Consider the following 26,137-nt stretch of genomic DNA (forward strand, 5'->3'; position numbering starts at 1 on the left):
TACTCCTGTTCTTTTTGAAGTAGATGAGCTACTTGTCCTTTGTGACAAGTGGTTCTCATTTCACTGTTTAGGAACACACAAGACAATGGGAATTGCTTTTAAAAATGTAAAGGGATTATAAAATGTCATGGCACTTAGCTGGTTTTTGAATGAAATGAAAAGCATGTGACTCAGATTTTGACTGGAGATGCGCCACAATCTAAGTGGTATATCACAGCCAAAAATATCAGGTGGAATAGGCCTTTCACTTCAACAAGACATGTCACATGCCATGAAATGCTTCCACCTTAACTGCAAAATAATGCAGTAATATAAAAGATGATTTATACAGTCTGTATTTTGCATTTTCTAAGTTTTTTGCTTCTGCATTTTCAGCTGTAAGTTGTTTGTCTCACAAATAACTAATCACTAATAAAAATGTGTTACTTAGCTTTCCTTTAATAGAGGCCAGCAATTATTACACACTGACTATTCTAGAGTATTACTGTGTAAATAAAAGAAGCTCAATAAGCAGAGGAGTTATGAAATATATTCTTATTCATTTAATACACTTTCAGGAGAGTCACTTATGCATGTCCACCTCCTCCAATGCAGTGCTGCGGGAAAATAGGAAGAGATCTCTCAGTATGCAGCACTCCCTGCTTTCTTTACCATATGCCTTCTAAATATGCTTCTCTGTCAATATGTTACTTCTATCTAACCTAACAATCACAATAGAGCCTACTGACTCTTAACATAAGTTCTGATGCATCTTGGTTACGAAATTGTAGCCTAGTTGATAAAACATATCCTGGCAACCATTTCACATCTGTTCCTACCATTTTGAATTTCTGAAGTAACTTCATTGAATGTCTCTCTGTTCCAAATAAAGACCACAATTCAGCAAGGCACTGGAGCATGTGCCAAAGCTTAAACCTCAATTTGATAAAATGAGAAATACTCTATACCAGTAAAAAGAAAAGGAGTACTTGTGGCACCTTAGAGACTAACATTTATTTATACCAGTGGTTCTCCACCAGGGGTTAACAGAGATCTTCCAGGGGGTACTTCAACTCATCTAGATATTTACTTTACAACAGGCTACTAGTGAAGTCCATAAACTAAAATTTCAGACAATGACTTGTTTATATTGCTCTACATACTATACACTGAAAAGTATGTACAATATTTATATTCCAGTTGATATTATATGGTAAAAATAAGAAAGCAAGCATTTTTTTCAGTAATAGTGTGCTGTGACACTTGTATTTTTATGTCTGATTTTGTAAGCAAGTAGTTTTTAAGTGAGGTGAAACTTGGGTGTACACAAGATAAATCAGATTCCTGAAAGGGGTACAGTAGTTTGGAAAGGTTGAGAGCCACTGATCCATCTACACCGAGCAAAAACAGATCAGTGATATTTATTGGTAAGAGGTACTATAAGCAAAAATTAGCCAAATTTTACAGAGAGAATAGAGTATGTTCAGGGATACCAGATTCCTTTATGCAAATCTAAAGGAAATTAATATCCGTGTGGGTGAATGGTAAATTGGTTAATGGAAACTTAACCAGGGCTCTAAAATGCTACACAGAGCAAATACATAAAAATATTGCAGCATGTTGAGTGGTTTTTAAGAAATGAGGAGGGAAAAGAAAAAGGGAAAATGATGAACAGCTAATATAAAGATAAATCATTTTAATATTAGTGGAACTGATAATTAAAGTGTATATCTTTAAAACTGTACACAAAAATGTGATGTATTAATTGTGTACTCTCAGTGGCGGGGCTCAGTTTTGAAGATTTTATCCTAAAACCACACACCTTTTAGAGACTATTAATAAAGGCAAAGTAAGCATTAGTTACTTAAAAAAAAAAAAGAATTGGTAGAGAAAATAAAGGTTTCTTTGTATCTGTATTTAAGGAGAATATTAAAAATACATCTGTGGAGGATGTGAGAGTATTCTCCACTTTGTCCCGGTGAAGATAGATTATTGAAACAGAAGTACATAAATTTAAAAGGAGTGATGAGTTAGCATCCACAGGTGATATGAGATTAGGAACTCAATAGTTGAACCATTAGCAATTATTTTTTAGAAAGCCTTTGATACTGGAGTGGTACCGGATGACTGGGGACCAGTTACTAGAGTTTTCAAATTTTAAAATGAGTTTCTAAATTATCTGAAAATTATGAGGCACATGGATGTTAGAATGGTCTTTTAATTATTTATATATAAATAATCCCATTCTGTAATGGAAACAGAGATTCAGTTTACAGATAAGAACATAAAACCAGCTATACTTGGTCAGACCAATGGTCCATCTAGCCCAGTATCCTGTCTTCCAACATGGCCAATGTCAGGCCCTTCAGAGGGACAGGCAATCATCGAGTGATCCAGCCCCCTCATACACCTGTGAAATTCTGCAATTGGAGGAGTAATATGAATTTTCCTCCTCCTCCTCTGTCATAAATATAAAGGGAAGGGTAAACCCCTTTGAAATCCCTCCTGGCCAGGGGAAAGCTCCTCTCACCTGTAAAGGGTTAAGAAGCTAAAGGTAACCTCGCTGGCACCTGACCAAAATGACCAATGAGGAGACAAGATACTTTCAAAAGCTGGGAGGAGGGAGAGAAACAAAGGGTCTGTGTCTGTCTGTAGTCGTCTTGGCCGGGGACAGAACAGGAATGGAGTCTTAGAACTTTTAGTAAGTAATCTAGCTAGGTATGTGTTAGATTATGATTTCTTTAAATGGCTGAGAAAAGAATTGTGCTGAATAGAATAACTATTTCTGTCTGTGTATCTTTTTTGTAACTTAAGGTTTTGCCTAGAGGGGTTCTCTATGTTTTTGAATCTAATTACCCTGTAAGATATATACCATCCTGATTTTACAGGGGGGATTTCTTTATTTCTATTTACTTCTATTTTTTATTAAAAGTCTTCTTGTAAAACACTGAATGCTTTTTCATTGTTCTCAGATCCAAGGGTTTGGGTTTGTGGTCACCTATGCAAATTGGTGAGGCTTTTTATCCAACATTTCCCAGGAAAGGGGGGGTGCAAGTGTTGGGAGGATTGTTCATTGTTCTTAAGATCCAAGGGTCTGGGTCTGTAGTCACCTAGACAAATTGGTGAGGCTTTTTACCAAACCTTGTCCAGGAAGTGGGGTGCAAGGTTTTGGGAAGTATTTTGGGGGGAAGGACGCGTCCAAACAGCTCTTCCCCAGTAACCAGTATTAGTTTGGTGGTGGTAGCGGCCTGTCCAAGGTGTAATATTTTGTACCTTGGGGAAGTTTTGACCTAAGCTGGTAAAGATAAGCTTAGGAGGTTTTTCATGCAGGTCCCCACATCTGTACCCTAGAGTTCAGAGTGGGGGAGGAACCTTGACATCCTCCATTAAAGATGACAGGTGTTTCAATCACCACACCTCCCAAGATTTGCTTGGATTTTAAGAAGATGCGACCCCTGCCCATAGGCCACTTGTGTACATAGGCCCCACTGGCTTCTAATGGACCCTAGATAGTCTTTCATATAGAGTTTATACAGCCAAGGATCTCCTAATTACTGAATGCTCTCAGAACCATCCCCACTATACCATGATTTTTTATTAAGCGACTCAGCATTTAGATTCTTCAGCATACATCAGCAATAAAGATCAATAGATATCATTATTAAACACCAGGTAGATTTACACATGACACAAATATAACTATACTAAATCCTGGAGTCTACGGAGGCAAAACACTGACTGAAATTGAGGGCTGGTTAAGGACTTGAGGATAGGACATTTCAGATAAATGTATACAAGTGGTGTGCATTTATGAAATAGGCTACAGAAGTGGACACTCATTTTATGATTGTGTGCAATGTGATAAATATTTTCCCCAAGATGTAGCTCTTAATCCAAACTTCTGAAATACATAGAATTATTTGCAGAAGAATGAGGCAGACAAAACAGTCTATTTATTAGCTATAGAGCAATCAAAGCACTGGTAAATATTCACCAGGTGCATACCACTCACTATATGGTCAATAGAATCCATCACACAATGTAGAAAAGATGGGATCTAAGTTAAGAAGATTTCTGTATTTAGAAGGTTCAGTGTAAATCTTTTGAAAAGTAAATCAAAAGCTAAGGTCACGTCTATACTACCCGCCGGATAGTGATCGATCTATCAGGGATCGATTTATCGTGTCTAGTGTAGACACGATAAATCGATCCCCGCTCACTCTGCCGTCAACTCAGGAACTCCACCATGGCAAGAGGCAGAAGTGGAGTCGACAGGGGAGCAGCAGCCATTGAGGATGCAAAGTAAGTGATTCTAAGTTGATCTAAGATACGTCGACTTCAGCTACGCTATTCTCGTAGCTGAAGTTGCGTATCTTAGATCGACCGCCCCACCCAGTGTAGACCAGGACTAAGACACCACATATTCTGTTAAAGGGACACTGTAAAGATTTTTGGCTCTGAAATATAACCCCCCATGACAGTAATTTCCTCTGTAAGCTCTGACCCTTAAGAAGTCCCTATTTGCATTATTTTGTGTATTGATCCATGCTGCCTCTACACAAATAAACAGATGGAGATATGACTTACTGTGAGATTCACAGGAAACCATTAAGAAAATGGGTATTGTCTCAAGCACATTACACTTTTGATTTATTTTAATTTAAATAAAAATACACCTATAACAAGGCTCTCGGAAGATAAGCCTTTATCTTAACATATAGATAGTATTACAACAAAACCCCAGCAGCATTTAATTGCTATGGATGATTTAGGATTTATGTACTATTGTTCTAGTAATATTATTGGGCATATAACTTTCATCATAGTTTGAGCAACAGCATGAGAAGTTTCATGTAAAAAATGTACCAAACAGACATTTAAATCTGAGGCCCCTATCTTACAATGAGCTCTATATACCCATATCCCTGTACTTTGTTCTCATGATTTAGTGAGGCTCCACATACGCTCAGGGGTTTGTACAGGCAGCAGGCGTCTGTACAGGCAACAATCATTGCCCTGTAAAGGATTAGTTTCAAGGTAGAATAGCACAAATTTTTAGGCCTACCAACTTTGAGCTCAATCCTGCTCCCTTTGAAGTCATTGGTAAAACTTGGGGTCGGACCCTCTTTAACAATATCTCTACCTTTCATATGTAACTGAAGAAAAACTCTTTAAACACAGCACTACTGATATTTTCTGACTAAATGAAATATTCTCTTCATCAAAATTGCCATCCTTCAACACAGTGAACAACATCATTGACTTTATATTTGGGACTACACAAAATGAATGTTATTTAGAAGTATTTTGAGATACAAAATACTGTGAAGTGGCTGCAGATTCAAAATGGGGTCCTAATTTCTGCTTAGCCAAAACTTTATGCCAATGGTACACATTCATTTTAGAATACAAAAAAGTCTTCCACTTGTCTGTGCGAATGGTTTTGGACTTGCAAACTTAGAGGCCATCTTGAGCCCATTTTGAATGAGGCAATTTATATCTGGAATGATTAGCAGATGTCCTATTGAGCTTTTATATTAAGCGCTTTCATTTTTTCTCTACTTCCTGTTCAGGGCACATGCTACATAGTTTGTGGAAGCTCAAGGTTCTACAGTAGCAGCTCTACTGGAACCAAACAAATCAATATGTAAAAATAAAAGCCTTTTTAAAAATGCCTAAATAATATAAGAATTGATGTATAAATGCTGTGTTGGCATTAGAAATAGCTTGAGGAACACAAGACAGAGTTCTAAACTACCCAAATTGTAGAAAATTTAGTATGATTGCTTTAGAGAAGTCAGCCCTTGAAGGAAGTTTAAATATTGAATCAGTACATAAGAATGCACACATTGAAAATGAACGCTAAAAACAAATACACTGACGGGGATGGACAAAATAATTCAAGGCTAGCAATCTAATGAACTGCAGCTTAAACTGGCTTAAAAAGTTAAAGGGGCATGCTTTCTCTCATTCTCTGCTTAATGGCCCCTAAAATTAATTGCCAGTTATACTGAGTTGTCCCTAGCATTTCCATTAATGCATGCTTTCTGTTATAATAGCATTTTACTCACAAAATACATTACACTGAAAATGTGAACATACCAAATTAAAATGTGGTATTTGGAGGGTGTTTTAGATACTTAAGTAGAGTCCCACATTCATTTTGGTAAAATCCTGAAAGGTAATATCCTGAGGCAAACAAAAATGAGTTTACTATATACACACACATAATCGCTGGTTATATTTCCACCTTCAAGTATATACAGCATGCATGGGAAGGCAAGTAGCTTTGCAACATTCAGAAAAGGTTTTGTTTTCCGTTTAATATGTTTAACCCAATTCTCATTAATGATTACAGGCTTGAGAAGACACAAGTACAGGGATTGGCAACCTTTGGCCGGTTTGTTTTCCTGCCGCCTCCGCAGGTTCGGCCGATCGCAGCTCCCACTGGCTGCTGTTCACTGTTCCAGGCCAATGGGGACTGCAGGAAGCAGCGTGGGCTGAGGGATATGCTGGCCGCCACTTCCCGCAGCCCCCATTGGCCTGTAACAGCGAACCGCGGCCAGTGGGAGCTGTGATCGGCCAAACCTGCGGAGGCAGCAGGTAAACAAACCGACCTGGCCCACCAGGGGGCTTACCCTGGCAGGCCGGGTGCCAAAGGTTGCTGATCCTTGCATTAGTGTTTCTCTTCTCCCACCATTACAAATGGAGTATGATTTTCTGTACTCTGCTTTGTTAGCACATTGGGATAGCTACTTAAAGCGGACACCCTTCTGTAACTATGAAGTAAATTTAGGTTTTACGGCCCCCATCCAATAAAGGCTTTAAGCATCTCTCGCTATCCATTTCGTCGTCTCTTTTCTTATATTTAGATTGTAACTTCCTTGGGACAGAGACGATTTTTTGTAGTGTTTAGCACAAAGGGGACATGATCCATTGCCAGGGTTCCTAAGCCCTGCTGCTATGCAGATAAATAATTAAGCATGTACCTATTTTTAAGCACAAATCCCAAAGAATTCATTGGAACCACCTACAAGTTAACCATATGCCTAAGTGCTTTGCTAGGCCAGGGCCCTCGTTTATTTCATCTAGATATTTCACGTGCTCTACCATTCCTCCCCCGCTCCAGCCCTCCCCCCCCACAAAAAAAAAATCTGCCAGAAATTTTAAATAAAGAGGTGCTCTATGTTTACCAATAATGTTCCCTTGGCTCCTGATCTTGCAGACATATACTTGCTTCGTTTTATGCACATGAATAGTGCAGTTGATGCTTAGTGCAGGGACTACACAAATATATGAAGCAAAGCACATGCTTTGGTGTTTGCGGGATTGGGCCTTGAATGTAAAGGGAAGTTTTTGTCTATATAAAGTTATACATTTAGGAACAATGAATGTAGGCCACACTTATAGGATAGGTGATCCTATTATAAGAAAAAAAAAAAGAAGACTTGGGGGGTCATGGTGGATAATAAACTGGACATGAGCTCCTGGCCAAACGGCTAATGTGATTCTTGGATATATAAAGAAAATAATTTTGAGTAGGGAGTTTCTATTATCCTGTGTTTGGCACTGGTGCTCCTACTGGAATATTTTGGCCAGTTCTGGTGCCCCTATTCAAGAAGGATGCTGATAAATTGGAGAGGGTTCAGAGAAAAGACACGAGAATGATTAAAGGATTGGAAGACATGCCTTATGGCAATAGACTCAAGGAGCTCAATCTATTTAGTTTAACAAAGAGAAGATTAAGGGGTGACTTGATCACAGTCTAAAATACCTACATGGGGGGAAAAAGTGATAATGTGCACTTCAAGGAGCTTGATCTATTTAGCCTGACAAAGAACCAGTGGTGACTTGATCACAGTCTGTAAGTAACCTCATTAGGAACAAAAATTTGATATGGGCTCTTCAATCTAGCTGACAAAGATATAACAAGATCCAATGGCTGGAAGTTTAAACCAGACAAATTCAGACTGGAAATAAAGCGTATATTTTTAAGAGTGAGGGTAATTATCCATTGGAACAATTTACCAAGGATTGCAGTTAAGTCAACATTGGATTTTTTTTTTCTAAAAGAGATTATCTATTTCAAACAAGAATTATTCAGGGAAATCTTACGGCCTGTGTTGCACTGGAAGTCAGACTAGATGATCACACTAGTCCCTTCTGACCTTAAAATTTACGGATCTCTCTCTTATATCCTGTTAATTCTTTTGAGACGTTAGGTGTGAAATCAAAGGTTAAAAAATGGATATGTTGCCTCCCACTTCCTATAGGATCCAAAATATACAAGTTTTTAAGAGCAGATTACAATTTATTTTAAATTAGTATCTGTAGATTTAAACTGGTATTAAAGAGTAAAACATGGTCAACTCCATTACTGAAAAATTGTCACAATTTTGGATGAGTCAGCAGAGATTTACAAAGCTCTCATATTAACATACTCATTAAATAATGAATGTCACACGTTAAGCATCTCTTCTAAACTCATATGGTTATATCTTGGCTTGGATCCTGTCAGAAACAGCACATTTATGTTACAATTACCTGCGAGCATCCAACGTAGTATGTCAGGTTTAATCTTCCAGCTTCTAAGGTCAAATTAGTTAATGGCAACTTCTCCTTAGCCATGGACGAATTATTTTTTAAATCCATTTTGCACTGGAATACTGCTCATTTATGATACAGTGAGCAAACCTAGGATAGGTAGGCCAATGCATTAGAACAACAGCTCTGTGGTAAGAGTCTGAGAAGCTACAGAAGTAGAAAAAGAGCTCATTTGAGTGACTGCCCACCACATAGCCTACTTCATTTTTCTCCTCCTTCCTGATACTATGCAGAACAGGATATGGTATATGGGGTGAGGGGAAGCACCGAGAGAACTAGGGCTTCAAGTGAGCCCCAAAAAAGCTAAGTTATGAGTGGGAGGATTGACAAGGATTTCAGGATTCCTGTTGTGTCCCTCTTGCTCCTGCCTGGGCCAGGGAGAGAGGAAATCTTCATATGTACTGAGTCTTCATTTCCAGCTGACATCCCTATCTTAGCTATTAGTCAGCTCAGATGTGTCAAGGTAGAAGGGAGAACTAGCACTTTATGCAGGGATGCTGGGAAAGGCACAAACTCTTGGCATCCCTTTCCAAGGCCCACACTATCATGTAAGGCAGTAGGGGTGAGATTTAAGTTTTACATTGCCTGGATGCAAGACTAGGCTAACACAAGGCTGCTCCTTGCCCATTTCATCTTCCTCCTTGAGAGTCCAAAGTGCAGAATGGGCCTGCATGTTGATTTTGTTGGGGGAGTGGGGACAGGGAACACCTGAGTCAGGATTTGGCCTGCTGGGTCTTTGCTTGATTAAGGATGACAAAAGGAAGCCCCGATTATTGCTTGCACACGGGAATATACTATTTCAAGCCAATACATTTTAGTCAAAACATATTTTGCATTTATTTTCCATACAACTTTTGTATTAACTATTAGTATTTTTTTAGTGATGTATTTTTATTGAGGTTTTAGTCACATTAACAAAACAGCAGCTAAAACTCGGAACACAACTTTGAAAAGTTAGGAAATAAACATGTCTTGTACGTACGTATGATCTCTCCACTTCCGAAAGTGCAGCTTCTGCCTATCTGTGATAAGCTATATTGGAATATGCCTTTCAGAAGAAGATAGTCCTCTGGAGTTTCTTAATCAAAAGCAGTGCTATGAATATTCAGCTAACAGGAAATGGTAGTAGGTTAGGTATAACTATGGAAACAAGAGCGATAAAGAGAAACCAAGATGTCTTTTGTCCCTGTAACAACACGTGACTCACCCCGCCGCACCTCCTGCTAGTAGTCTGGGAATTAGCTCGTTTTCCAGCTCCAGAGCGCCCTCTGGAGGCCAGTGTCATCGCCACCTCTAGCCCCTGTGTCTCTTCCGGACCTCGGTGCCCCTTTGTCTGGGGGTTCGCCCCAGCAGTATCCCCTCAGTTTCTGGGTCTCCCCAGGGAGCCCCCAACCCCCTAATCCCACCTTGCCTGAGTGCCTACTGCCAGTCATTTAGCCCCTTCTCACTGAGGCTGACTGCAGCCTGTAATAGCCACTCATCATTGGCAAGGGGGGTGCGGGTGGTAGGACCCACTGCCTCTGCCTAGCCCCAGGCTGCCCCTTTGCAGCCCCAGCACCTGGTTTAGGCCCCGCACAAGGCCCTGTGGGCTGGGGCGGATTATCCGGCTGGAGCTCCCCAGCCCCTCTTGCCTTTCCCCCAGTGCTGCCCTACCTTAGGTCCCTACTCAGCTCCCAGGCAGCCAGGTCCTTCCCTCTCAAAAGCTAGAGAAAGAGTCTTAAGCACCTGGCTCACTGGCCTTTTATAGGGCCAGCTGTGGCCTGATTGGGGCATGGCCCAGCTGCAGCTGTTTCCCCAATCAGTGAGCCTTTAGCTCGCAGCCCCAGCCCTCTCCCAGGGCTGGCTTTAACCCTTTCCAAGCCAGAGCGAGGTGACCGTCCCACCACAGTCCCATTCTACTATCAAGGTCCCTGCAATTCTGTAATAGGTTTTATTGTACGCTTAGGCAGTGTTTATATATTTTGGACCAAATGTTCATCTGGGCATCAATCCAAGATTCCAGTTCTTTTGGTGTAATTTTGTGTCTGCAAAAAACTGCCCAATGTGTTCCTCTGTGGATGCCAAAATCAGTAGTTAGATAAAAGAGGGCAAAAATGCAAACACAAATTTTCACATGTACAAAATTATACCCACAAAAAAAGGGAGGGCAGTTCAAGATGTAGAGCTTTGTAATTCTGAAATGACAAATGGACATTACAGTCCATTACTTTGCTTAACACATTCATGACAGACTGAAATACTTTTGTAGTGTCTGAATCATCAGAAGGGTACTATGGTAGCAACCCATGTAGCATTTGCTATCTTTTTCAGTGTTTTAAACTTATCATTTAGTCAGTCTGATGAGGTGGATGAACTTTGCATAATGCCTGGCAAAACAGAGGTTAAAACCCATGTCCTAGGCAAGCAGAATCCCTACAGCTGCTGTCAACTATTAGCCTTGTCAGAAATTGCTCAGCTGTTTTATCAAGCATAATTCGTACCATGCACAGATTCCCTTATAAACCAACAACAGGGAAAGAACTGGTAGATGAGAACATTGAAAGTTAGTGGTCACCAAGTAAATGATTCCTATTTATTTCCACACTTGACTTTGTGCTGCAGGAAGACTCCACATACCCTTTCTTATTTGAACCTAAGCCAGAATTACCCAAGTCTTAGTTTTATGACTAGACTCTGGCTGCAGGCAGTCTTTACTTTATAGTCAATCTAAACAGACTCCTTTGTTCTACTTTTACCAGCTGCTGCATCTACCAGCTTGTCATCATGAGGATGTCACAGTGAGGTTTCCTCGTAGTAGGCTGTGTGGGTAGCAAGTAAAATCAGACTGCGAATTCCACAGCTGAGTTAATTAGTAGATGTCTGGTCGGAATGCTGGCATAACTTGCCACTTAGCAGTTCCCATTTTGAAACAGGTGAAATGATACAGAAGTCATTATTTCTCTATATAATCGTATATAGGAACCACCATACCTTACCTATAACTGCACAAATGCACAAAGGGCTTTTAAACTAAAAGTAGTACTTGAGCAAATTACTCCATCAGATATTAATAATCAAGACCTTACTAAAATGCCATGGAGAAAGGCAGGTGTATGGCCCACATCTCTGTAGTGTCTGAACACCTCACAATCTTTAAAGTATTTATCCTCACAGCATTCCTGTGAGATAAGGCAGTGCTATTATATTCATTTTACAGATGCATGGTCTGGAAGCACTAATTTTAACATTGAATAGCATCCAGTGAATCAAAAGATTCTGAAAGTGTTGCCACAGATACCACAAGGGGAAGGATCAGCAATAAGAGAACTGGAGAGAGTAGGAACCAAACAAGTAGATGGTGATTTGTGACCAGATGGGAAAGAGAATTAGGAGACAGTCAAGCAGGCTAAAGACATCAAATTATTATGTGTGACAGGGTTGGAGCAGATGGCTATAGGAGCATAATAGAAGGCAGATATATTAGCCCCAGGCTAAGTAGGTCCCTTTTCCCTGGGTAAGGTAACAGGGAAGGTTTTTTTTTTTTGGTTTTTTTTTGAAACAGAAAGAAAGTTTATTGGTAACGCTTACAGAATTACCAAAGGAAACAAAACAACTATGCAACAAAACAACGCAATCAGAAGGTATAACACAGCAGCTTTCAGGAGGGAGAAGTGTTCAGGCTAGCCTGGGCCCAGAGCGGGGGGGCTTCCTCGACACTCGTGGTCTTCCACCCTCCTGAGTTACCTGGTGGCCTAGAGCGGGGGGGCTTCCTCGACACTCGTGGTCTTCCACCCCCTCGAGTTACCCAGTGCCGCGCCCAGTGTCACCGATCCTCCCTCTCCTGAGAGTGCCCGGTAAGATGGGCACGGCTGCGGGGTGGGCAGTTTAGGGAGGGGGGGTTAGACACCCATGTATTATAGGACCCCTCCTAGATGACAGGAATGATGGTATCCACAGCGGCAACGGCTGGGGCTGGCGTCTCTCGCTCTTCCCCTCAATCAAAGGGTCAGACGGAGGGAACCGGACGGGGTCACCGAGCAGAGAACCCCAGACAGCGCCCATCGCTCCTCGAAGGCTTCAAGGGAGTCGGTGGACGCCGCCCAGAGGAACTCCGCCCGGATACGTGAGTGTACTGAGGATCGGAAAACGGCCCCACAATCGCAGGACGTTTCATGGGCCAACCTCCTCTCTCTGGTTTTATAAATGGCTGTTTTAGCCAAAGCTAGGAGGAGGTTGACCAGAAGATCCCGCGACTTTGTGGGGCCACGGATGGGAAGTGTATAGATAAAAAGGTGGGGGGGAAAATGAAGCCAGAAGCGTAATAGAATATTTGTGAGGAGCCGAAAAAGGGGCTGTAATCTGGCACACTCTAAATACACGTGCGCCAGGGTTTCCCTCACATTACAGAAAGGACAAGTGTCTGGAATGGGGGTAAACCGTGTCAAAAACACACCCGTGCTCACAGCTCCGTGAAGGAGCCGCCAACTGATGTCCCCGACGGGCCTTGGGACCAGGGTGGAATACAGGCTGGCCCACCGAGGTTGCTCACTCTCCAAAGGTGGCAGGAGATCCCGCCACTTTGTATCGGGGCGGGACACCAGGGTGTGGGCGTGAAGGGTGTGAAGCGTAAGTGTATATAAGTATTTCCGTGAAGCAATTTGAAAGCTAACCGGCTGCAGTTCGTGCAGCCGGCTTGCAGTGAAAGGGTGAGGGGTTTGTTGGGATCTACGGGGTGGGGGCCCGATGGAAAGGTCCGGCGGGCCTGGGGTAAGGGATGGGCGGGGTGCGCCCTCGCACAAGGCTCGGCTAACATAAGCCCGAGCAGCGGGGGTCAAGGCGGCCTTCACCTCCTGAAGTACGCGCCGGGGGGTACGGAGGCTGGAGAGCCCCATGCGCCGAGCGAGCATCAGGGGATCCAGCCAGTCTCTCCGGTCGTAGTCCAGGAGGTCTCCGACCCTCGTAACTTCCGCCAGGACCAACCTCTGGCGCACCGAGCGGGACTCCGCCACCTGCACACGGAGCTGGGGGTTGTGTAGCAGGGGCTCCGTGAGGAGATCTGCCCCCACGGTGGCCACCACGGACCTGGTTGTTAGAAACAATTTCCAGGTCCGGAGGAGGTCCTGGTAGAAGGCCGGCAGCCCGGAGAGGTCTCGCGGAAAACCCCTCGGAGAAAGATAAAAGAGCTGCCGGTCATATCGAAGCCCTTGGAAACGGCGCAGAAAGGCGTGCGCCAGTATGCTCCACGCCGAACTACTTGCACTATAAAAGAGCCTCTGCAGGGCCTGGAGGCGGAAAACGCGGACCTGAGTGTACAGACACTTCAGGCCCTGCCCTCCTTCCTTCAGGGGTAGATGAAGAACTCCAACAGGGGCCCAGTGCATTCCTGACCAGAAGAACTCTAGAATCAATCTCCGGAGGTGGGTCAGGAAACCCAGGGCTGGGGCCAGGGTGTTGAGCCGGTACCAGAGCGTGGATAGGACTAGTTGGTTAAGCACCAGTGCTCTCCCTCGGAGGGAGAGACATCGGAGTAGCCTCGTCCATCTCCGGATCCGCTCTATCACCCCGCCCTCTAAATTTTGCCAGTTCTCCGGCGGGGAAGGATGCGTGGCGGAAAGATAAACGCCGAGATAGAGCAGTGGACCCGCACTCCACCGGATGGTCTGAAGTGCGGGTGGGAGGGAGCTTACCTGCCGCCAGTCCCCCACCGCCAAGCCAGAGCTCTTGACCCAGTTGACTCGGGCGGAGGAGGCTGCCGAATAGATGGCTTGGCATGCCTCCACTCGCGCCAAGTCGCCCGGGTCCTGGACCACGAGGAGTACGTCATTGGCGTACGCCGACAGGACCAGCCGCAGCTCCGGCTCCCGCAGCACCAACCCTGTCATCCTACTGCGGAGGAGACAGAGGAAAGGCTCGATCGCCAGAGCATACAACTGGCCCGAGAGGGGGCACCCCTGCCGCACTCCTCGCCCGAAGCTGACCGGTTCAGTCAGGGTCCAGTTGAGCCTAACCAAACACTCCGCGGAGGCATACAGCACCCGGAGAAAACTCACAAACTGAGGTCCAAATCCAAACGCCTGCAGAGTGCTCAGGAGGTACCCATGGTCTACTCTATCGAACGCCTTCTCCTGATCAAGAGACAGGAGGGCGAACGATAGACCATCTCTCCGCCCGAGTTCCAAAAGGTCTCGGACTAGAAAGAGGTTGTCGAAAATGCTGCGACCCGGGACAGTATAGGTCTGGTCTGGGTGGACCACGTCCGTCATCACGGACCCTAGCCGCAGCGAGATTGCTTTTGCTACGATTTTGTAATCCGTGCTAAGGAGTGAGACGGGACGCCAGTTTCGTAGATCGCGGAGGTCCCCCTTCTTCGGCAGCAAAGCGAGCACCGCTCGCCTGCATGACAGAGGGAGGACCCCGCTCTGCAAGGACTCAGCCCAGACGGTGACTAGGTCTGGGCCGAGAATGTCCCAGAACGCGCGGTAAAACTCCACGGTCAGCCCGTCCATGCCTGGAGATTTATTGGTGGGCATGCGACGGAGGGCTTCCAAGAACTCGGCCAGGGTGAGAGGCAGCTCTAGTCGGTCGCGGTCGCCCACGCTGACCATGGGGAGTTCCTCCCAGAGCACCTCGCAAGCGTCAGGATCGGTCGGGTCCGGGGAGAAAAGGCTTGTGTAGAAGTCACGGGCCCTCCCACACATCTCCTCTGGACCCGTGAGGGGGGTGCCGTCTTCCGCAAGAAGGCAGGTGACGTGTTTCTTGGCCCCCCTCGTTTTCTCCAGGGCATAGAAGAAGCGGGAGCCGCGGTCCATCTCCCGAAGGAGGCGGATGCGGGATCGAACGAAGGCACCTCGGGCCCGGTGGTCCTCAAGGGCCCGGAGCTCCTCCCGCTTCTCCCGGCACACTCCGCAGAGGGACGGGTCCTCGGGATCGGCGGCCAGGCGCCTCTCCATCTCTAAGACCTCCCGTTCCAGCTGCTCTATCGCCGCATTTCGCCGTCGGCTGGTGCCCCGGGTGTAGTCACGGCAGAAGAGCTTGGCGCGCACCTTCCCGAGATCCCACCATCGCCGCACCGAGGGAAAGGCACGCCACTGCTCTCGCCAGGCCAGCCAAAACTCCCGGAAGGACATCACAAAGCTCTCGTCCTCCAACAGGCTGTTATTAAAGTGCCAATAGGCCGGCCCCGGTCTCTCTGCACGGAGGGAAACCGTTACAGCGACTAAATGATGATCGGAGAATGGGGCCGGCCGAATGGCGGAGGAGTGGGCCTGTGAAAGATGGAAACGGGATAAATAAATACGGTCCAACCGAGAGTGGTGTGACCGATGGGCCTCCACCCGGACAAAGGTGAACGTGGAGGTGTCATCTGGGTGACGGTCACGCCAGACGTCCACTAGAGAGTGATGGTCGACTATCCCTTGGAGAATATTCGCAGCGGCCGGACTCGGTTCGGCCCCTGAGCGGTCCCGTTCCTCGAGGGTGGTGTTAAAGTCCCCTCCCAGGACCAGGCACTCGTGCGAATCCAGGGTGCCGAGAAAGTCGGACACCTGCTGATAAAATTGTGGCCGCCTGGAGCTCATTTGTGGGGCATAGATGTTAACAAAATTAACCACGAGCCCCTCCATACGGACTCGAAGGTGCAGCACGTGGCCCGGCACGGCCTCATTAACCCCTAGCACCTCAGGCCGTAGGTTGGGGGAGAATAGGGTTGCCACTCCAGCCTGCCAGGTCGCAAAGTGGCTAAAGTATACCCCGTTCCCCCACTCCAGCCGCCACCTGTCCTCGGCGGCCGGGTCCGTATGGGTCTCCTGCAGGAAAACTACAGAGTACCTCCCCTCCCGAAGGTAAGAGAGCACCTGGGACCTGCGGAGAGCCATCCTGCAGCCCCTGGTATTCAGGGTCGCAATAATAAGAGGCGTCATACGGAGGGCTGGGGGGGTGGGGGTCTCGTATTGGCGGGGGGGTTCAGGGCCCCCGGCGGGTTGCACAGCAACCCATGACCCATCCCGTGGGTGAGTAGATCGTGTCGGAAGCTGCGGGCTCGCTCGTAGGCCGCAGCACCGCGCTTTCCTTGCCCCCTGCCCTCCTTTATAAGGGCCCTTGTGGCCTGGAGGAGTTGATCAAAGTCCCCCCATAGCCGAAGAGCCAGCTGTGCCCTATCGCGGGCGCCACGGGAGTGCTCTAGGAACTTCCGTAGCGCATGCCGCAGCTCATGGGGGGGTGGGGTTACAATTCCCGAGGTATTCCCTGATGGGCCTCTTAATACAGCCTCGTGGTCCGCTAAGGCAGGTAGACAGGGTGCGGACCACCGACGGGGCGTCTGACAGGCTGGGGTTATTAAATTCATTTCACGCCTTGGGGTGGAGGGGGATGGCAGGGGAAAAATTGCCACTCCTAATGGGTCACGACTAGAAAGTGCAAAGACTGCTCCCTGGGGGGAGTCTGCAAAAGGCGGAAAGGAAATAACCCCAGGGGCGGCATTAACATTGCAGGAGAAGGGACCTTGGGCAGGGGCAGGGGTGGGGGCAGGGGCAGGGGTAAGGCTCTGGGGTGCAGGAGGCGAGCAGCTAAAGGAAAGTGCCTCCTGAGCAGAGCCAAGGGTTAAGGGGGAAGGGGAGGGGCTCCCAATAATGCTAGGTGCTGGCTCCATGGTGGTCTTAGCGGTCATGGCATCAGGTGGTGGACCGCCTGCTGCAGGGTGCTCACCCGGGAAGGCAAATAGGGGGAGGGAGCATGGGGAAAGGGAGGCTGGGGTAAGGCTGCCCAGCTCGAGGCCAGCCGGCAGCAAATCATCCCCTCCCTGGGTGACCGGGGTCAAATCTAGGGCCTCAATCTCCGCATACACGGAGGAGAGGCCAACTCCTGCCACCCCGGGGGCCTCTCCTCTAGGGCCTGCCTCAATGGCCGCCTCGGGGTCCGCGGGGGGTTCGGGTAGCGTCCAGGCAGAAGGGGTGTCCTCAGAAGTCTCGGAGGGGAGGGTCTCCCGTGGAGGGGGGATTCTGCCCTCCAATGCCAGTCCGTCTTCCCCTCCCGATACCGGCGGATGGATCTCGCTCGCGGCTGTGGCGGGAGGCTCGATAGCAGTGCCTCCTTTCCTGGTCTTCCGGGGGGCTTCCGCGTCGGGTGGATGCAGCGGAGCTCGAGCCTTCCGCTTGCCTCGCTTCCCCTGGACTAGGGTCCAGCCCTCCATAGCATCATCTGGGGGCTGGTTAGCAGGGGTCGTGTCAGGGGGCGGAGGCGATGGTTTAGGGGTTTGGGGAGGTAGCGGTGGGGCAACATGAGGGGCGGGGGCTTCTCCTTGGGGAGGGCCCTCTCTTATACCCGATAATATCCTTGCCACACCCTCCTCCATGGGCTCTATTGGGTTGGTACTAGCAAGGGTGGAAACCCCTTGCTCGCCCGGGCATTGTAGGGAAGGTATCTCTTGGGCCCGGACGGGAGCAGTGATGGGTCGAGTAGGAGGAGGGTTGGTTTCAGGTACTGGGTAGCCAGGGGCGTCGGCAGCGACGGGGCCGATGTCCTGCCGGGTCTCAGGGGTTTCGGGTGCCCCTCCCCCCCGGGCCAAAGGGCAGTCTCTGCGGACATGCCCCGCTGAACGGCAGAGGTAGCACCGGGCCTCTCCGGTAGAATAAAAGACCCAATAGCGGGCTCCCTCGTAGGGGACTAGAAAGGACCCCTCAAGCGCCTCTCCGTCACGCGCCCCTGCCGGTGGTAGAAGCTGTACTTGCCGGCGGAACGAAAAAATGTGACGGAGGGTGGGGTCCTTGCAGCCCAACGGGAGAGGGCTGATGACAGAAACAAGTTTCCCCAGGGTGGAAAGAGCGGGTAACAGGGCAGCATTGAGTAAGAAGGGAGGAACGGAGGTAAGGACGAGGCGAACGCCCAGGTCTTCTAACGGTTCTAGGGGGACAAACACCCCCCCTACCGTCAGGCCCCTCTCCACCGCCTCCTGGGCGGCATCCTCCGAGGCTAAGAAGAAAACGACCTTCCCATACATCTTGGAGGCCGCCACAATAGCCGTGGGTCCCACCACCTTCGCCAACGCCTGCACGTATGTCTCCACGTGGGGCGAGGCGGGCACCAGGAGGCAACGGACGCCGTGCTTCCTGGTCAAGGCGGGGAAAGGGCCTCGGCCGCTGGTGATGGTGGCGGAGGCGGGGGGGGCGAGATGACGAGGCGGCAGGCAGCGGGGAGCCCGCTGCCGCCCGGGCATACGTCCTGGGGGCCGGGGGAGGGACAATCGCAGAGCTGGTGGAGGGAAACGCTGGGAGGGGCGCCACGGTTGATGACGAGGCCGCAGCGGTGGGGGCAGCCCCTGCCATGGAGGGCTCAGTGGTTTTAGCGGGGCCCTTTCCTTTCCACCCGCCCTGGCCCTTCCGGTGAACCGGGGGGGTTTCCTAGAATCTGGGGGGGTGGTGGGTGCAGCAGCAGCAGCAATCACCCTGGTGCCTCCTGCTACCGGTGCCCCAGCAGGGGGGGTGGCAAGTACCTTAACAATAGTAGTGGGGGGGACCTTGGGGGCTGGGCAGGGGTGGTGGTGGGGAAGGGACAACTAATTTTATTAAAGCAGTCTCGCCCCTCTCGTTCCCCGCCATTGTGAGCAGGGAGAGACAGGGAGACACCGGAAGGAGGAGGGGGGAGGGGAGAAGGTGGAATGGCCCCTCCTTCCGCTGGCTGCGGACGGGAAGAAAAAAAAATGCCGAGGGGGGGGGGACTGGGAGGAGGGGGGGGAACAAAATCGGGGTCCAGTAATAGGGGCAAGTTGTGGGATAAGCAATCCGGGGGGGGGGGGGTGCAGACCCACACACGTTTGTCGAAAGAGTCTCGGTTGGTCGGTTGTTAGGTCCGGTCCGGAAGGCAAAGTTCAAAGCAAACAGCTGGATCCGAAGGGAGATGGCAGGTTGCCAGCAGGGACAGACTGCGGGGCGGCCGTGACAGTTGTAATAACAATGGGGGAGTAGGGGCACCGATGGATCGGGGGTGGGGGTCTCCACGCCACACCCCCTGTGCCGCCACAAATGCAAGTAATCACAGTCAAACTCCCCCCCACGAGAATATAATTTAGAAAGTTACTCAATCTTACGGCCTTCGTCACGATGATGTATTATTTCTTCTGTCTGCTGAAATCTTCGTCTCCGGCTGTGTTGGCTGTGTTCCAAGGCCTCCGGCATGTTAAGAATGTTGTAAGGTCCGAGCTGCTGGCAAAACGGCTGGGTCTGGGGGTTTCCACTCCCCCCTCCGGACAGCAAAATCGGCAATCTTCCCCCCCCTCCTCCCGGGGCTCAGCTGAGGCAAATAGCTGCGCCCGAAAGTAGGCGTGGGGGGGGGATGGCTGGCGAAGGACGTAGACAAAAAAAAACCACAAAAAATGAAAAGAAAAAACAAAAAAGCGTCTGGCCCGGTCGGGGGGGGGACTAAGGCAGGTGCAAAAAGTAAGAAAAATCCGGGCCAGGGGGCTTTAGGAAAGAACAGAAAGCAGATAGCTGAGGAGCAAGCAAAAGACGTTCCGTTTCCTAACAGGGAAGGTTCCAGAACAATCAGGAACCTTCTGGATACCATTAAGACAGGCTGATTAGAACACCTGCAGCCAATCAAGAAGCTGCTAGAATCAAGTAAGGCAGGCTAACCAGGGCACCTGGGTTTTAAAAAGGCGCTAACTTCAGTTTGTGGTGTGCGTGTGAGGAGCTGGGAGCAAGAGGCACTAGGAGCTGAGAGTGAGAACGCGGACTGTTGGAGGACTGAGGTATACAAGCATTATCAGACACCAGGAGAAAGGTCCTCTGGTGAGGATAAAGAAGGTGTTGGGAGGAGGCCATGGGGAAGTAGCCCAGGGAGTTGTAGCTATCGCACAGCTGTTCCAGGAGGCACTCTAGACAGCTGCATTCCACAGGGCCCTGGGCTGGAACCCGGAGTAGAGGGCGGGCCCGGGTTCCCCCCCAAATCCTCCCAACTCCTGGTCAGACACACGGCCAAGAAAAAAATTCAGAAAAATGGCCAAGCTGGGGGCTGCCGTGAAGCTCTAAGGCGAGCAAATCCATCAATAAGCGCAAGACCCACCAAGGTAGAGCAGGAACTTTGTCACATATGTCATTCAGCAAGTTACCTACCAAAGAGCATGTCTCTGGAAGAATGGAACAGAAAGCTACAGAAGAAATAACTTATGGGCATCCTTACAGAAAGAAGTTGATAGCTACCAAGAGAAGTTCTTCAACAATCCTAAAAAGGCAAGCAGGTGTAATCCATATTAAGAAGAGAATTCGGTAAAGGACAACAAGATGGTGGATGGTGTGCTGTCTCCCTGAAGCCAAAATATGTGCTATAATTACAAGATTGGATGGGATTATGACCTTATCTGGCCAGGATTCACTGGTGATGATACAATTTGGAATCAATGTCATGGCATAACATGGAACTACACAGATTATAGAAGGCTTCAGGGCTCTTCGAAAAGAGTTAAACAAAGACAAAGAGAACGTCTCAGGGATCCTCCTTTTCGCCGTGGCGATTTTACCTCTAAATATGACGTTGGTGAGAGAGATACTGAAATATTGCATCCAGTTCTGGTGTCCACATCTTAAAGAAGATGTTGAAAAATTAGAGAGGGTACAGAAAAAAAGCCAGAAAAATGATTCAAGGATTGGAGAAAATGTAAAGCATTGAGATACATAAAGAGCTTGATCTGTTTGGCTTATCAAAAAAGAAGCTTGAGAGGAATATCATAAATACTTCCATACAATGTTTAAGTTCCTGTACAGGGAGAAAATGCTAGGTACTAAAGGGATCTTTAATATATAAGTGAAAGGCATAACAAGAACCAATGGTTGGAAGCTGAAGCCAGACAAATTCCAATTGGAAATAAGACACACATTTTTGACAGCTAGGATGATTAACCACTGGGACAAACTGTCAAGGGAAGTAGTGGATTGTCCATCTCTTGATGTGTTCATATCAAAACTGGATGCCTTTCTGGAAGATAAGCGTTAGCCAAACATATTATTGATCTTAATACAGGGGTAACTGGGTGAAATTTATTTGCCTATAATACATTGGAGGTCAGACTTGATGATCTAATGGTCACTTATGGCCTTACGCTCTATGAATGTCATTAAAGTCCAGGGCCATCCCTTGACCCAGTAACTAGTAGTGTGACTAGTTTGGTTTGATATATAACAGGCACAAATGATTATGGAATAAAAACTTTCAATAGTGTAAGACATAATTTAGACTACATGTTGACCATGGTAGGACACAATCCCATTATAGGTAGTTGTCCACATAATTCTTAGTGGAGGTTACCTATTGGGGAAAACAGAAAACAATAATATAGGTGTATATCATGGTACCTCAGTATATACTGGGATTCAAAAATAGGTAGTAAACTCTCAGATAAGCAAAATATTATCCAAAGAATTAATTCTAATCAGAAAAAATAGGGTATACAAATGGCAAGTAAGAGAACCATGCATACTTAACCAACAAATCCACCATACCACAAAAATACATTACAAAGTACACAGTACAGTGTAACACTTTTCCAGGACAGTTTGTCACCATAAGAATTTTAAGACTATTTTTATAAAACGATCATGGGTTCCATTTAAAAATAAATAAGATGAAACAGCAACAGAAATTGTTCCAGCGTGAACTGCAACTGAGAATGAATATGGTAAACAGAACCCTGCATGGTCTAGTAAACTTGACCACAAGGTTTTACTACTATTCTCTTTTGCCAGTTCGACCTATGGCTTCTGAGACAACCAATGGCAGAATGTTAGGGTATTCAGCGATTTAGATAAGCTCCTCATTAAGTTCAGATGCTTGATACAAAAAAAATGTTTCTAGTGCTGGACATTAAGTTAGTCTCTAAGGTGCCACAAGTACGCCTTTTCTTTTTAAGTAGCAACAGTATCTGCATGTATTAGATTATGATGATTTTTTTTAATCACGAATGTGTTCTAGCACAGTAAGCTGAATCTCATCTGAACAGGAAATTTAACTTGCTGCACTTGCACAAAAGTATCATGAGCTTCTATAGAGTGATTAAAGTTGATCTATCATTATTTATATTACAATAATGCCTAATGCCCATGCCATACCAGGGCCTCTTTGAGGAAATCAGTCAAATCCAGAGAGTGACTATCTTTAGGAGATGCTGCAAAACCTTGCTCTTTGAAAAAGAATAACAGAATAACACTAACAACATTGACAGCCCCTTCTACCTGTAAATCTCCAACACCGACATCCCCTCCTGCCTGTAAAACCCTTCTAACACTCACCCCAAACAGGAAATTAATCAAATCAAACAAAATCCCTGCTTTGCTACTGCTATTGTTTTTACATGAAAAGTGCACAGATACTATAGTGATGGGTGACAGGATAAACCCATAAGATAATAATACACCATGCGTATACCTAAGAGACAGTCCTAACCCTGAAATGCTTACAGTGTCAAAAGACAATATAAAGAAAAGATGAGGGAAAAGGAAATATTATCTCTGCTTTACAAATTGGGACAGTGAGGCACAGGGAGATTAAGTGACTTGCACAGGTCACACAGGAAGTCTGTATTCCTCCCAGGATAAAAAGTTTGCACTTTTGTTGTAAGCATCAGCAAAGAGTATCTGGCTCAGAAGAGAAGGTGTAAGAGAGTAACTAGTTGGAAATCTTTGCTTTCTTTCTTTTTCACAAGAATACTTCTATTTGTTCTTGTACGGTTGAAGAATGCGTTGCAGATGCAGTAATGTGAAGTACAGAAGGTGCTCTTAGGGAAATGGTATAAATCCAGAACTAAAAACATATTCAAGGTAGAGAACCAAGAATGCATTAGAGCAACGTATAACTGAGATCCGGATGCAGTGTTGGAATACTGAGGGTAACCTTAGCAATCAATGTTGAGTGAATGAGTTGTGTCCAACACCCAATAGAAATGCAACATATTGAAAGTTCTTTCCTCTGGAAGAACACATGCAGTGATTTATGAAACATACAGGTGGCATCTGAACCTGTAAAAGCAGACTTAATAAAATCAGTGAAGGATGGGGACAGGCAAGCCTACCTCACCCCCTGTCTGGGAAAGGTTTGTATGATGGTCTCACAGGAGTTTTTGATGACTTCTCAAAAATTGGTGCAATGTGATTCATTCTGTCCGTGTTGAATCTTTAAGTCTCTACTAAACATCTTATACAAATTTGTACTGACTAGGGTAGATCTGACTTAAGGGCCGGAAAGTCTGACAGCCACATAGCTAAGGGCCCATATGTCATTCACTTCCAAAGACAAAAGGAGAGAGAAAAGTAGCAACAATAAGCTAAATCACAGTTGGGACCTCTAGGCAGTAACCATAATGCAAATAATGAAAGGAATTGTCTTAAACGTCACATTCTGTGGCGAGTGCCACAGAAATGTCAACAAATAAAAAAACCAAACATATGCCTCCAGTGCTTCAGCAGGCTTTTCTGTAGACAAGTTTGCTTCTAATGCTTTTTGTTCATTCTCAGTCCTTCTCCTTTTTTTGACCCATCTTCTTTTCCTCTCATTGTCCTTGTTCCTCATTTCTCCATCTGTCTATTTCTCATGTTCCCCCACTCCTGTCTTGTTCATGTTCTTCTGGTATTCATCCTTTCCTCCCTCTTCCCCTCATGCTGTCCTTCCCTTCAGAGCCAAAGGTCTCCCTCTACCTTTTGAATATGCCTGCCAAAAGTCAGACTTCATGATGCCAGCAGGCCACCGTACAGGCTGGATGAAGCCCTAGCAGTATGAAGGGAAAGATGGGAACAGTTCCAACAGTCAAGTTAGAAAGCGCAGGGATGGGAGTGGAGGCCGTGTGGGACCAGGTTCTTCGCTGGGTCTCTGTGGCCTCACATACAGTCATGAAAACCAGATCCACAGTGAACAGGGCAGGGAAATAATGATTGGGCAAGATGAAGGGAAAAGAAAATGCTAGAATGTAGGAGATAGGGGCCCCAAACCCATGTCCAAACAGCATAAAATATGGATTTTTTTGTAATAATAAACAGTTCCATCTGGAAGATAGTTCCCTTTCTTGTATTTTTGCCCCTCTTCCTATCTCCTGTGATTTTAGTCTTCTCAGGCAGTGGTAAGTGCTATGTATCCTGCCTGCCCTTGATCAGACATCTCTGAATAAAATCGGGAAATAAACTGAAGACAATTCCAGATAAGAGTTAAAATGTTTCTAGAAGAAACAAGAACTACAATGCAGAGAAGACAAAATTTCAAACTATTACTCATTTCTGATCCAAGTTTTCAAAGATTTGACATATCTAATGTTCTATACAGTTAATTTCTAAATAAAAGAATCTTAAATTGTAAATCATTTAGTGCTACTTACTTTGTGCAACCTATGAAACGTCTGCCACTCGAAACTGCCCACGACTTTAATAATCAATCTGAGAACACAGCCAATCAAATTCCATCCTACAATAGTTTCCTAGGTAACCAACAAAGATACTGACATGGACTGCACACAGGAGAAAGAAATGGGGGAAAAAAACAACGAAAAGCTGCAGCATTTCTACTTTTTTCAGTACTTTTGATTGCATATTCTAAAATGCTGCAAAGACACCAGAATTGGCAAACATGGTAGCATAAAAAATACAGAATTGAGAGGCAGTGGTAAAGCACTTTTGTCTCTAGTGATTCAGAAGCTCACCTGAAGCTTTGCTTATGTTTTCTCCCCCGAAGTCTTTTATTAAATTAACATTTGTTCTTTGGATGGTTGGTTAGTCACTCCAGTGTGGATCATTATGTCACAATACAGTTTGAGACACTCTGATTTGTACACAGATTTGTATAGGATCTTAGATAGCCAGCTACAAAATACAAAGAAATATATCATTTTTCTTTAGTCTAAGGGAGGAGTCACTGAGTTGCTCATTGCAAACGCTCTCTTCCATCTTCTTCCTTCCAACCTATATCCCCTCCCCACCTTGTCATTCTGGAAGCACAGTTGGAGGAGTGGTAAGAAATAACTTGGATCTATTTAGCCCATGTGTCTCACCAGCATCTGAGCACCCGCTTCAAAATTTACTAATTTAAAAAACTGACTCATTTAAAATATCCGCCTGTTTACATGGCAAGTTAGTGCACAGCAAGTTGGTGCGCTGTAGATTCACACCCTCGGTTGCTGTGTACTGTCTTGCTAGGTAGACAAGCCTTAAGTATTGGGGAAAAACTCATCCGGGTGAAATTCACTCCTGTGCAGAGGGCCAACACAAGACCTATGCACTACTTAAATCCTACGAATAAGGCTTAAGTTATGCACAGATACACTGAATTCTAGGTATGACTATTTTACACAAGCCTACAGCTGCATCTTCAATGTTTTTGTCATGTCTGTGTTGCTCCAGAAGATGATAGGCTCATAGCTTTGAGTTGAGAAGGTTTCCCGAAACAGCTTTGAAAACATATTTCTGTCCTCTAGTTATGTTACTTGGTACCAACCTGTGGGGTGGCTACACACCATGTCCACTAGTGCCTAGGATGAGACCAACAAATTTGCTTTCACTTGTGAACTCAGCCAGAAATGAAAGAATAGTATTGCAACCCACTGCATCTAGTA

At 46.3% G+C, this 26,137-nt stretch overlaps 1 protein-coding gene across 3 annotated transcripts in view; it reads right to left on the minus strand.

The window, feature by feature from the left end:
• GABRB2 (gamma-aminobutyric acid type A receptor subunit beta2) overlaps positions 1-25,299 on the minus strand; it is a 308,782-nt gene extending 283,483 nt beyond the window's left edge. Inside the window, exon 1 of one of the 3 annotated variants that reach the window (XM_073355894.1) lies at positions 25,229-25,299. The gene's annotated coding sequence lies outside the window, so the exon portion shown is untranslated. Of the gene's footprint in view, positions 1-19,642; positions 19,659-24,907; positions 24,963-25,228 lie in introns of those variants that run through there. The other 2 variants (XM_073355893.1, XM_073355895.1) reach the window with 2 other exon arrangements.
• Positions 25,300-26,137: the final 838 nt, after the last annotated feature.

Source organism: Lepidochelys kempii, chromosome 8 (assembly GCF_965140265.1).
Source record: "Lepidochelys kempii isolate rLepKem1 chromosome 8, rLepKem1.hap2, whole genome shotgun sequence".
NCBI classification, from domain to species: domain Eukaryota; kingdom Metazoa; phylum Chordata; order Testudines; family Cheloniidae; genus Lepidochelys; species Lepidochelys kempii.